Here is a 14,107-nt window from a genome sequence, read left to right on the forward strand (position 1 = left end):
CACCACATTCACGCGCATCCCTTGGCTGCACACACACAGAGAGGACCGCCCCTTTATGCCGTTCTCTCTCCTCATTGGATAAAGGTTGTAGGATACAAGGAAAGTTTTCTCCTCGGCTTACAGCAGAGCAGAGTGACTGACAGACCCGTGTTTCAGACCAAACACTCTATGTAAGTGATTGCTGTCTGAAGATATAACTATTTAAGACTTATATTAACACAAACATTCCGCTTACTTCTGCTTTAAAGTGAATAAAAAAGGTCAGATCATATCGTGAAGTTGTGCTGAAAAATAAAACCTTTTTTATGTGGTAAATAAAGGCAAAATCAAAAATATTGAGGCCTCTAAAGGGTTAAAATCTTTAGTGTTTGGTTTGTACATGGGACAGTTTATGTCCAGTGGGTCTGATAAGATGATGTCAGTCCATCCATCCGTCTGCTCCAGTCTAACAGGTCCGTGTCCTCTTGTAAATGATCCCAAAGGCTGAAACAAGTGAAATTTTAAAATGACGTTGAGGCTCAGGTGCCAGACTGTGTCAGACTTGGACGTCACACAATAAACACTGAGCGTTTGAACTTTACAGGACAGCTATAACATAAAGATGGAGGTTCTTCTCTGAGTCTCAGCATCCAATGAAAACACAACATGAGACAGACACGAGGCCTTAGAGGCATCGATCCTTCTGCAACGTTTACGAATCTATAAGGACCCAACTTTAAACGGGTCGACTCTTTACTTCGATGAAGGGATAGATATGAAAACCTGCTACAGTCTTCTTCCCATGGTGCTTAAAAACTAGAAAGTGAGCTTCGCGTCCTGCTCTGACTTGTGATGAACCCATAAATAAAAAGAACTCACAGTGATTATCTGAGGAAAGGGCACAAAGTCAAACCACAGAGCAAACAAGGCCCATTAGAAGAAACCATCAGTGACGACCCAGAATGATTTGGGTCAAAGTATTTGGATTTTAAACATCAGTCAGCTGAAATGTTGTTCAGGCCATATAAAAAGTTCAGAATGACAAATACGCTTTTTCATATTAAGGTATTTGCGGTCTATTCAACCAGTCAGGTTGCCCCTAACCCATAGAAGCAGATTTTCAAAATAAGAGTGAAGCTGTAGGCAGAGTGAACGTTTCAGACTCTTTATAGTAAGAATAACAATATGCTCTCTCTATCTTTTCTTTGTACTAATTATCACTAATCACCAAAGTTATTATAATTCATCCTATGGGAGTCATAATGTAAATGTCATGGCAGTGCATAAAAGAAGCTGTTAAGACATTTCCCCTAAAAGCAGAAATGTCAGCCTCATGGAGGCGCTAGAGGAAAAAGATAGATTTCATCTTGTCTGTAAAATATTTTGAACCAATTTTATAAAGATTTTAAAGTAACAGAGTGTTGAAGCTAACCTTAAATAATTTCTTTGCCTTTAAACAAAAATAAAATAAAATTTGCTTGGCTCTCTCCCAGGAAATTAGTTTTAAACTCACAGCATCAGGTCAGGGTTTTTTATTTTCATTTTTATCCATGTGAACATTTGATGGACCGGCCACTGACCCCTTCCCCCTATGAACCGGGCCGATTCAGTAACAGAGAGTACACGAGGAAAGGATTTTTTTTGGTTAGTGTGTCTAGTGGAGGTTAAAAACTGAGAAGATAAATGCAATTACAATTTCAAGTTCTCCTGTTGAGTTAAGGGTCTCCGTCTAATGCGGGGGAAACGGTGCTCCAGCTGAAGTGTGCATTGGAAAATGGGAAAAAAGGGTTTTGAAATTTTTTTTTTACAATCAAGGCCAGAAGCCAGAAGCAACGAGAGTGTCCAGGTGGACATCTTTTGGAGAAGGGAGGGGGTGCGGGCAGAGGGGGGGAGTGATGGAGAGAGAGAGAGAGGGAGAGAGAGGGAGAGAAAGATTATACATATAAATTGTAAATGGTGTCGCAGGGGCCAGATCTTGCCCGAGGCGGTGACTGCTTCATTTTGTGTTAAATTTCTTGACAGAAAGCCACCCGCGTGCTGGTGAATACTGAATGGTAATCAGAGCTGGTTGAATAAGTGCCCCCCCACTCCCCCCCTTCTACCCACCCACCACCACCACCCTCCCCACCCTTCCACCCCTCCCTCTTCCATTACTGTGAATTAATTCGACTTTATTTATCCAATTTCTGGAGCTGACAGAATGTTAATTTGAGTTGAGATTTCTCTCTGCTGTTCTGCCTGTGACCCGTAGCCCTGGGATTGGCGTGTTGTAATAACCTGAATCTTTCACCAGAAGCTCCGATAATTGTTACCTTATTAGCATGTAAATTGTTTAATTAATATTATTATGAAGAACCATATAATCCCTCCGTTACTTGACCCTGAGTCCACACGCGAGCAGCGGGGCTTTCTGCATTTCAATGTCTAGTTTTTTTTTCCCTTTTTAAATGGACTCTTTAATGTTGGCTGGTCTGGTCGTCTGTCGGCCTGTTATAAACCCCCCCTCCACGCCCCCCCTTTCCCTTTTCCTCAATCTTAGTGCAACTTTGAACGGCTTGAGAGGCGCTTTTGATGTCGCCCCGTCTCTATCTCTCTCTTTCTGCTCCCTCTATTCCCTTTTTATTTCTTTGCTGCGTTTTTCTGATGTGTATTTATTTTCCTGCTGCCATTTTTTGAACATCAAAATCCAACGCCTTCTTGTCATTTGCTTATAAAAGCTATAAAAGCCCCCACCAACACCACCATCGCTTCCCCCCCTCCTCCCTGTACTTTCCCAGTGGCTGTGCGAGCCAAACACATGCAGTGCTCAATGAAAAGCAGCCCTTGACATGAGGTCCTAAGAGACCGCAGCATTTAAATTCGCCTTTCTTCCTTCCTCCTCCTTTTTTGCCGGGCACGAGTGACATTGTCAGATGCTAGCTTTAATTAACTTGATAATAAGATGGGCGACTCGCATACAGGCCAGGGTTCGGCTTGCCTCGCCTCCAGCCCCCTCCCTCCCTCCCTCCTCCTCCTCCTCCTCCTCCTCTCTCTCTCTCCCTCCATGTCTCTGAGCAGGCGACACAACCGAGCCTCTCACACTTCAGGAGGAAAAAAAACAAAAAAAACAAGATAAAATACTGGTCTCCACTGAGGTGTCTGCTTCTAAAATCTAAGGAGGAGGCCCGTGTTGGAGGAAAAACAATTTGAATTTATTTTTAATTTGCTCAAGACACACAGAAGACATAACAGAAACCCTGTTGGTTTTCACAGGGAATCCCCAAATAAAGAGTAGGTAGGTATTTTCTGAGGTCTATAACTGAGTTGTGTTCATGTTGCTGCTGCATAAAAACCATAATAACACAACATCCAGTCCTCACAACCTCTCTACAATAACAGCCTGTTTATGTTCTTACTCCATTAGATATCTATAATTAACATCTGCTCCAAATAAACTGCTCCTATTGTTCTTGACTAAAACGCTGGTGAATTCTCGCTCTCATTAGACTCAAATGCAAAAAGTGACGTGTTTATAACATGAGCGGAGTGTGTGTTATATCTTATGGAAACTTTAATGACTGTGTATGTGTGTGTGTGTATCCCAGCAGAATCAGCTGGTGGTAACGTCCCTGGTTGCAGAGACCTGTGGTCACGCGGCCCTCGGAGAGGCCGCGCAGGAAATGTAAAAACAAAGTTGGTGTATTCTTAACGTATGTAGCTATTTCAGTGAATTCAGAAGAAGTCTGTAATGTACAGAACTTTTTCTAGGGTGTGTTCCCCATCACCTGAAAGGGTTCAGGTGCAACCAAATGATATTTGCAGCAAACATCAGTCTAACTGTCATGTATCACTTCCTCTCTCATTTGGGGGTTTTAATTTTATGTAAAGCACATTGATTATCATTTTAGATGCTGTAAGTGCTATTTAAGTAAACTTTGATTTGATTTGATTTAATTCATTTGCCTTAGGTTGTTGTTTTTTTCTTTAACATCATCTACTATTAAGCTTATGCAGGACTTAAATGTTAAAGGGATAGTTCAACATTTTGGCAAATTGGCCCATTGCCATAATCCCTTTTTAGCAGTATAAGGTTTGTTAATTGTCTGTGCAAGCTATTTTTAGAACGGCGGAGCAGAGCTGCTCAGAGCTACACTACGGAGGCTCATGGGATTTCTTGGTTTCCCTCATCAAACTCATCAAATACACAATCCAACAACTCCAAAACGCTCTGGTGGACAAGTTGTGACCTGCACATTCACCACGCTATGAGAAAATAACAGAACGTTACAAGACAGAGTTGTTTTAGAGGTAAAATCGCGCAAAACCACTGGTGCGCGTTCCCGTCGGGGGCAGTTTTTCAGCAAACAGTCTCTGAATTTACCTCTAAAACAACTCAACAAAAATGATCAATTGACTGGAACTTTGATCGAACTTTGATGAAGTTTGACATCTGATCGGCTGCTGCTGTACTCTTTGTTGGCCACTAGATGTCACCACCTTGACTTGAGGTTTTAAATGTGGCAAACTGGACGAACAGACAAAGTTTTCTCATCATCTCGCCTTTCCTGTCTGACGTCTGTGAACAGCTCTCTGAGACGTTCATTCAGAATTTTGTTGATGCTTTTTTTGTAATTTGGTACGTAGGTTGCCTCACAGTGGCGCTAAAGACACTTTTGGTTTTAGACATAATGTCGCAGCTACTGGATGTTAGCTTAACTTTCTATCTATAGTGCCGTCCTTAGGTTAAAGTAACATTTCCCCAATGCCTTTATTTATGACTTAATACTATAAGCTAGCTACTGTATAGTGTTTCCATTGCTTGCATGTTTAGCATCTGGTTCTAGGGGTTATTGATCTCCACAGTGAGTACTAACGCATCATCCGCTTTCCCTGTAAATCCAGAAATTTCCCAACCCTTCCTCTCTTGTATTTTTAGACCTCTATGGTCGTGAGATTACATAGGCTACTATATATCTAAAAACTCAAAGCTACACTTAACGTCTAAATTCTATACGATTTTATTTGTTCTTTCCATTTCAATGTCGAACCAAGATCTATACCGAAGACATAGTTTGGGAGTGTAAGGCCTAAGTTCGTATTTAATTTGGCAATGATATTTATTTGTTTTGAAGCATGTCTAAGACTTCTTCATTTAAGGTTTTATCGTTGGCAAAACTCTGTGTGTCCAGAAAAGGGAAAAGGAATGAATTTATCTGAGGTCACATGAACTCTACAATCAAATGTCGGTCCTTCAGTAGCACATGGAAACACCTGAACTTTCAGAAGAATTTTTCTTTCTTTCTTTCTTTCTTTCTTTCTTTCTTTCTTTCTTTCTTTCTCTCTCTCTCTCTCTCTCCTTCCGTCTTTAAATAAAACCAAGGAACATGTAGCTACGTATGTTACTGCTCAGAACAAGAATCTCTTCTGAACCACAAAAACTCCCCGTCTGCCTCTTGAGAGGTGGAATCAAGTCATATTTATTTTTTAATTAGCAAACTAAGGTGAAGCAGTGGAGAGTTAATTACTCCATTACCGAGTGCAAGTTAATTTTTAACCATCTGAAATGAAGTCAGTCATTATTTAGTCGATTGGTTGATAATTAAGAGTCTAATCTAAATTAATTGTTGGGAGGCAGGTTTTTGATCCTGCAGTGCGCTTTGTTCAGCCTTAAACTAGGAAACTAGATGCGATTCCAATTAAAAGTGAAGGGCTTTAATGTATTGATGTTTTGGATTTTTTTCCACAAATCTTTTTCCTAACACATAATGGAAGCTTTGATAATTTAGAGCGGGAAAGAACCATTTCCAGGCAGGCGTGTTTTAGCTCTTTCTCTCTCCACGCAATTAAAAAACTTTTCCACCATCTAATTATGAGCATAATTGTGCCTCTGACAGAATATTTGGAGAGAAATGCAAATAGCGATGGAGTTTAAAGTTCTTTTTTTAATTCACCTCCTGCCTGGTAGATGAAACGTGATGCCTTTTTTTTTTTTAAATCTCTGTCGCTCAAAGTCTCTTTGTGTGTGTTTATATACAGTATATACATATTTAAAAGGGATGTAACCAAAGCCAAACTTCCTCTGGAGCAATAATTTCATTTCAATTAAAACTGACTTATCACCTTTTCCTAAAACGTGCTTAATATGCCAAAAATTTTCAATGCTTGAAAGAGTCCAAAATGCCATTTTAATTGTTATCAGTGAGTCGGATCTCCCCCTCTCTCTCTCCCTCTCTTTTTCTTTTTCCTCTGCCAAACCCCCCCCACACCTCCTCCTCCCTTTTTTCTTGGCTGTCTTGGCACAAGCCGCACGGAAATAGACCTAATTAACCCCCCTACCCCGCAGGGAAATCCGCTATGCAAATTAACATTTTCAAAATATAGTAATGATATAATTTGAGAAACGGTGATGCCAATTTTTTTTATATATATACACATGTATGTATAAGCACCAACTTGAAGTATCTGCATATACTGATCAATGCTGTTCTTCTTCACATCTCCTGGTCATCTGGAGATGTGTGTGTGTGTGTGTGTGTGTTGAAACAAATGCCCAGATCTGATGGGCATATAGGGGAAGAATGGATCAGCCTATTTGGCCACTGGCTGGCTACTGGAGCCCAACAAAACCATCTGCTAGGAGAGAAACGGTGGAGGGGTGGAAGGGAGGAAGGAAGGAAGGAAGGAAGGAGGAGAAAACCACCTCCCCTCCCCTCCCTTCGCCTCCCTCCCTCCCTCCTTTCCCCCCAAAGAGCTCAGCTTAAAGCCGCTCTGTAAACGAGGAAAGATGTTTTAATTAGGAAGCAAGTTCATGCACATCTCATTTAAATCACTTTGATGAATAGCTCCGTCTGAGCGGCCTGTGTGCGCAGAAATAAAAGGACCGATGCTCTCGGAAACAAAGGTGTTTCCTTTGGTTCATGTTTTGTTTTCTCACCTCGCCGCGCTCCCTGTGTCTCCCAACACTTATCATTTCAACACCATTTTCTTAAGTATACTTAATATAACACACATTTTGGTCGCGCTGGGACCTTATAAATCTAACGCCCAATACCTTATAAACCATCGCATGTACTAACAAGAAATGATGGTCGGTTCATGTAGAGTGTGTACTGGCTTCATTTTATCCCATTTATTCTTGGTTTCATTGTTGATAATTGTTTGGTAATTACTCCTGAAAATATATATATCATATATTATTATGCTCTTTACACATAATCCATACATTGAGGCTCTAATCCATCCTGACTCTGCGTTAAGGCTTCATCACAGATTGTTTGGCGATGACCTATGTGTCAGGAAGAATATACTACATCAGACGCTGCTGCTCATTAAAATTCAAACTCCAAGCACGTGTAGGATTCCCTGAGTGTGTACATTGAAGCCCTGAGAAAAAATACAGAAGATTATAATTCTCATCAGCGTAAAACAGACATAATTGTATCATAACTGTATGATAGAGTCAATACGTGTTGCACTGACTGTAGCTATAGCTCTCCATTGCCTCCTTCCACACAGAGGATAATTCCTACATACTCAAAACATGTTTAGTCACTCCACTATCATCTTGCATCTCTTATCGACTTTCACTGTGTACAACCTTTCTATGGAAGAGTTTGTGCAAAAGTGTTTTGATCCATCGTCCACAGTCAGGACGAGGACGTGCAGCCAGACAACACAAGGAACCTATGATTTCTAATCTGACTCTTCACTCTTCAGTTGTAAAGATGCTCAGGAGAGTCAGGAGTGAAGAAGCTCTTGTCAAAGCTTCTATGTTGCTGAACAAAAAAAAAAACCTTAAATGTCAAAGCTCCAGTTTTCTCTTAATAATCTCAACTGCTATTCTTCTTAAAACAAAGTTATTAGAGGTTTAAATGTCTTTTTTCTTCAAATGAACATTGAACTACTTGTGCTAATCCTCCACGGATCTACATATATCTACATGGATCCAGGCTGCTGTGCTCTGCAGATAGCAGATAACGTTTATGTAACTATACAATATAGATGTTATAGATTAAAGACAGACTAAGATTATATCAAACTGATCATAGACACTTTGAGGACAAATGAAAATGAGAGCACTTTTTTTTTTCCTCCAGAATTAAACTTCACTCGTCTTAAAAAGTAAAACAACCACTTTTATTTGTTGTTGTGTTAAAGGGATAGTTCAACATTTTGGCAAATTGGCCCATTGTCTTAATCGCTATAGTCATAGCAGTAGGTTCATTACCTTTATTTGTCGGTGTAAGCTAGTTTTAGAATGGCGGAGCGGAGCAGCAGGCTGCTCAGAGCTACACTATGGAGGCTAAAGGAATTTCTTGGTTTCCCTCATCAAACTCATCAAACACAAAATCCAAAAACTCCAAAACGCTTTCGTGGTCAAGTTCTGACCTGCACAATCACCACGCTATGAGATAATAACGGAACGCTACGAAACAGAGCCGTTTTCGAATTAAAAACAGAGTCTGCTTGCTGAAAAACGGTGCCTGAACGCAACTCGCATCAGTGGTTTTGCATGAATTTCCCTCTAAAACGGCTCCGTCTCGTAACGTTCCATTATTATCTCATAGCGTGGTGATTGTGCAGCCCACAACTTGTCCACGACAGTGTTTTGGAGTTGTTGGATTGTGTATTTGATGAGTTTGATGAAGGAAACCAAGAAATTCCTTTAGCCTCCATAGCATAGCTCTGAGCAGCCTGCTGCTTCGCTCCGCTGTTCTAAAAATAGCTTACACCGACAAATAAAGGTAATGAACCTACTGCTATGACTATATGGATTATGGCAATGGGCCAATTTGCCAAAATGTTGAACTATCCCTTTAATATTTGTCGAGCTGCAGACGGCGGCGGCGGCGGCAGCACGCAGCCGATGGCCCGCAGCCAACATGACGGGACAGTTTAAGCAATTAAATGCACAAAGATATCAAGTCAGTGAGAGCAAATAATTTCACATAAACCGCCAGTCCACCAAGCACAGCCTGATGATACCCTCTGGAATATCCCATCCTAACATATGCCTAATTGTTTACAACTGCTTGTTTACATAAATACAAAATGCTGCAGGGGAGGAGGGAAGGGGTGGGGGGTGAGGGGGGGATAGAGAGGAGGAGAGGGGAGGAAGGAAGGGAGGGAGGAGGGTTTAGAGTCAGTGCACTATCAGACAGAGCTGGAGAATTAATAACAATTTGTGGCAGATAATTACTTATCAATTAAAGCTGTTATCCTGCCTAATTAGGCAACGTTCATTAAATTCAGCCAATTTAAACCTTAATCAAAGTTAGCAGGGCCTGACAGCAGAGTGAGAGTCAGTGGAGGAGCGCCCCCCAGTGGAGGAGAGGGGCAGGACCACGGTGTGTGTGTGTATGTGTGTTTAGTCTATTTTTAGTGTTTTGTTTCGCCCTGAGGATGAGTTAACTTTTCAGTTACAAGTGGTAGTAGTAGTGGTGGTAATAAACTATTCCTTTTATTTTGCTACTGATTATTATCATATTTGATGCATAAATGTGATGTAGATCTTTGTTTTGAATATGTGTTATGAGCTGCATGGTGATGTATTTTGCATAAACACCCTGAAAGTCAAATAATTAATGAGTTAAATCGATGTATTGGTGTAAGGAGAAGTGCAGCGAAGTAGGATGAAGAGGAACCAAGTGGAAATACAGCTCATGCATGGCCCGATTAACCCACCATAGGGCTAAATAAAATGAGCTCTTGTGCCCCCTAACTAAGTAAAGCTGTCAAATAAATACAGTTTGAGTATAAAAGTACAACATTTCTATCTGACATGGAGTGAAATAGTGTAAAAAGATTCAAAAAGGTGGCAGAAAACTTGCAATTGCATATCTTAATTAGTCAATTTGAGGACAAAGTACTCACTTTTCACATGATTTGTTCTGGCTCACTTCATGTGACGCTGAGTGTAAAAAAGTTTCTCAGTACTTCAAAATTAGCACCTGGAGTCTACTATCTGATTTTGCTTTAATAATTCATGTTTTCATATTAAACACCGCCCACCCTCCCAAAAAATAAAAAATAAAATAAAAAATTGAAATGATTAAATTGATCGTAAACGCCTGCAACACAGTTAACCTGTGGCTTTGAGGAGGCTCCTGTCAGTGTGGGGTTCAGTTCAGTTACGGCTTCAAAATGAAGCACAGGTACATGATGGTCACCATGGCGCTGCTGCTGCTGCTGGTTATTATACTTTTCCACTAAGAACTGAAACCACTTAAAGACACAAGAAATGATCTGCAATCAAATCTGCCTACAATAAAAAAATGTCAAAAATGACAAAATGAAGTTGTCAAAAATATCAAAAGTAAAAAAAAGAACTAATTGTGAAGATTCAACCCTTTTCAAAAATATCAAAAATTAAATTAATTACTGTTGTTGATGCACTAATGTAAGTGGTGAACTGTCACTTTTTTATGTCTTGATTGTTTCAACATCACGTCTTGCATGTAAAATCCTCAACTGCTGTCAAACAGAAGAGTGAAAAAAAAAGTTATATATATTCTTTTATATAATATTTGTCTCTGAAAAGTGGTTAAATGGAAACACAGAGGTTAACTACTGGAGGACAAATCTACTTATTGTATTTATCATTTCTCTGTACAAAAGCTTTTTGTACAACTACACTCAGACACACAATGGCCTCCAGGTTTAACACCCTCTGGCCTCTCACCTCCTCATTTGAAAAGCCCCTGCACTTCCAAGAACAGTTGTGGCCAATTGACAACAAAGCACGAGCTTCTCGGGGCGTCTCGGCACGAGGAACGAGTTAATTAATATTGGCTCCTGTTTGGTCTGGTTAATGAATGAGTGAATTATGCACCTCTGGGACACCGCCTCCCCAATCGCTTTAAATTATCCCCCGCACCCCTCTCTCCAACATTGTCCTCCAATTTCCCCACTCTGATCCTGCACTGATGGGGTCCCTGTCACACCAACCACACACACACACACACACACACACACACACACACAGGGACAGACCGAGGCTCCATCTGTCCGTCTTTGTCCTGCTCTTGTGTATTTTAGTTCATTGTCTCCAGCACATATATTGATGTCTTTTTTTTTTCTTTTTTTTTCAGGATTCAATGCTTCTGTTCGACCTCGCATCATAAGCTCATGGTGGCAAATAACTTCCATCCCATTAACTCGTTTGAGAGGGGAGGCTAGTCAAACAAAGCTTGGCTGCAATCTGATCCTCCCTCTCCCCCCCTCTCTCTCTCTCTCTTACTCACACGCACACACACACACACTCTCAGTCCTGTTGGTCAGAGAGAGAGAGAGCGAGACGGGAGGGGGGAGAGGAAAAAAAAAAAGATCCATATTATTTGCATTAAAAGCCTCGCACCGTGAAATTCATTTATAATTACAAAGCGGGGTGCAGTGTGTGTTATGCAGATCAGGGACATGTGTGTGGACTGAATCGCGCATGGATTTGGTTATTTTGTGATATGCTAACACAAATGTATGGTGACAGATTGCAATTATCCCGTTATTGTAATTGTCAAAGTCAATTCACTGCAGGCTGCAGTGTGTGTAGGCTACATGAAAAAGAGCAGGATGGATTTACACATGACTGTCTGGATTTGATTGTCTTTTTGACCCCATAAAAAAAGAAAAAAAAAGACAGAAAGAAAAAAAAAGCATGTTGTTGTGTCATCACCTCAGATGACATGATGAGTTGCTTCCAAATGAGGAATGTAGTTAGAAATTAGCCTTAATTTGGGGATTATATAATTAGCAGTGTTGTGTTATGTTTAAAATGTAACTGTTATGTACTGAGTGACCATAAAGTATAATGTTGATCGTGTACTTTCATTATCTAATCAAATATACAGCGGTGCAAAGTAGCCCTGTGTGTGTAGTTCACTGTGAATCTAAGGTAATCTGTCCCTAAAATATCTTATGGCATCCTCACTTACTGTGTCCTCCTCTGTGTCCCGTCCTAATGGATCTTCAGCGCCTCCTTGTGGTGAATAAGACACTGTGCAGGTCTTTAAACAGGTTGGCTGCCGATCTGGATCCCTCTGTGTACAGCAGGCAAATCTGCAATCATGGACAGTTGTCAATTTTCAAACAGAAGTAAAGGAGATTTTCATTCAAAACAATGCAAACATGAGTTTCACTGAGCATGAACTTTATAACATTCTCACTTTACCCAATCATAAAATAGATAGGCCTATCTATTGACAGAAAAAAGTGAATCTGTTTGGTGACACTACTAAAATATAGGCTACAACATTGACCGAAATAATCGAGAGCTCTACAAGACCCTTTATTGTTTATTTATTTGGTTTATTTTTAATGGACAAGGTCAGAAGATTGTTGACATTTGCAAAATCACCGTCTAATGTGTTGTATTTATGTGACACCAGTGCCACTTTCCAACACCAATGGGAACAGTGGTGCTGTGGTCAGGTGCATCCTGATTGATTTAATTATGTACTGTATGTATATAGGCCTATAAAAAATTTTTAAAAGTCTTTATTGATAAGTAAGGAACAATACAATCATGTTTTCAGACAGAAAGAGTCATGAAGCAAGGTAATAATCAGGAGAAATCATAATAGAAAAATAATAATAATAAAAAAAGACATTAAAAAAAAGAAAAAGGCTACAGTAATACATACACTGGCCACACACAGAATACAAAGTACACAGGACTAGTACATTCACATCACATTTTAACAAAAATATATAAAGTCATTAGAAATGTATTAAGATTAGACCAGTGGCGGCTGGTGACTGAAAAAATTGGGGAGGACAGAAGGAACACCAGTCCACGGTGTCATGTTATTTTATACCAGTTGACTACTTATCCCTACTTTCTTATAGGCCTATTCAATGAAAATTAAACAATGTCTTACAAGATTTCTTAAAAACAACATCATTTTATTCAATCCTACTGTTTTCAGATTAACACAGGCCTACAGAGTATTTATCATGGATGTGGGATGTAAAAAAAAAAAGTTATTCTGTGACTTGCCCTAAGCTGACCTCGAACCCAGATCCCCTGACGATGCTAACCATTTCACCAAGAGCCCAATATGCCCTTAGCAGGTTGGTTAGCAAGTCTTTTATGGGTGGGTGAGTTTACCGTCAGTACTGTTAACCGCCATACGCTGTCACTTCTCCTTACTGGTACCTCCTGACTGCTTCTCTCTGATATCTCCCAACAGTTTATCCAGAAATCTACTGATATTTCCTTTAAAATTGATACCAATATCGCTGAAAACTCCGTATTTCTTGTGCTAGGAGCAGCATGAGCAGCAGGGCTGGGAGTGAAAGTTTGGCGCACATAGCAACAGTAACCAAGGGGGGTTGGAGAACTGTCATTGGACCAACCTGATGTCAATCTTGTGTTCTGGTTGCTGATTGGTAAGGGAGGACGTCCTCCCTTAGCGCGTCATTTTACGTGTCTTAGCCAATCACAGATCAGCATGAAAAAATCCTAAATGCATTGAGTGAATGGAAGGAGATCCCGCCCCGAGGTGTCTAGAGGAGGACAGAAGCCCTCCGTCCTCCCCTAAGCCCCCACCTTCCTGCTCACTGCTCCTCACACAGACTACTGTCTCCTCCGCCTGCAGGCGGCGCTGTTGAGCTATTTTAAGTGGATTTAGTGGATTTTCTTCCATAAAAGAGATTAAAAAATATATTATAAATGATTTGGTAAAGGTTTATTTCAACCAGTTACTCTTTCTTAAAAATATGTTGAGCTTCCTCTGGCCTCTCAAAAATAGAGGAGGACCAACCTCCTCTGCCTCTATGGACCAGCCTCCACTGGATTAGACATTCATCAGGCTGTTGTAATACTGCAGAAATAGTTCTTTTTTGTCATTTATACTTCTGAGAGACTTAAGATATAAACAGTAGATCAAGTAGAAACACCTTAAACTTTGATTTAGTTTTGAGAAATCTGTGTTTGTGTATAAAGAACTTGCAAGAGATAATGAAGTAATTGGTTATAAATTCAACAGACTTGTCGTTATGAGTAAAATAACAAAGAATATCGTTTTTGGTAACAGGTATGAAGCTTAGTTAGAAAAGTGATTTCTCAGGTCGATCCAGAAATCATACACAAGGATTATCAGTCTACTACGTCACAGACGCTCTACTGCGCATGTCGCCTGCACAAAGAGAG

The sequence above is a fragment of the Trachurus japonicus genome, chromosome 1, assembly GCF_045865225.1.
Source record: "Trachurus japonicus isolate A0001 chromosome 1, Traja_1.0".
NCBI lineage: Eukaryota > Metazoa > Chordata > Actinopteri > Carangiformes > Carangidae > Trachurus > Trachurus japonicus.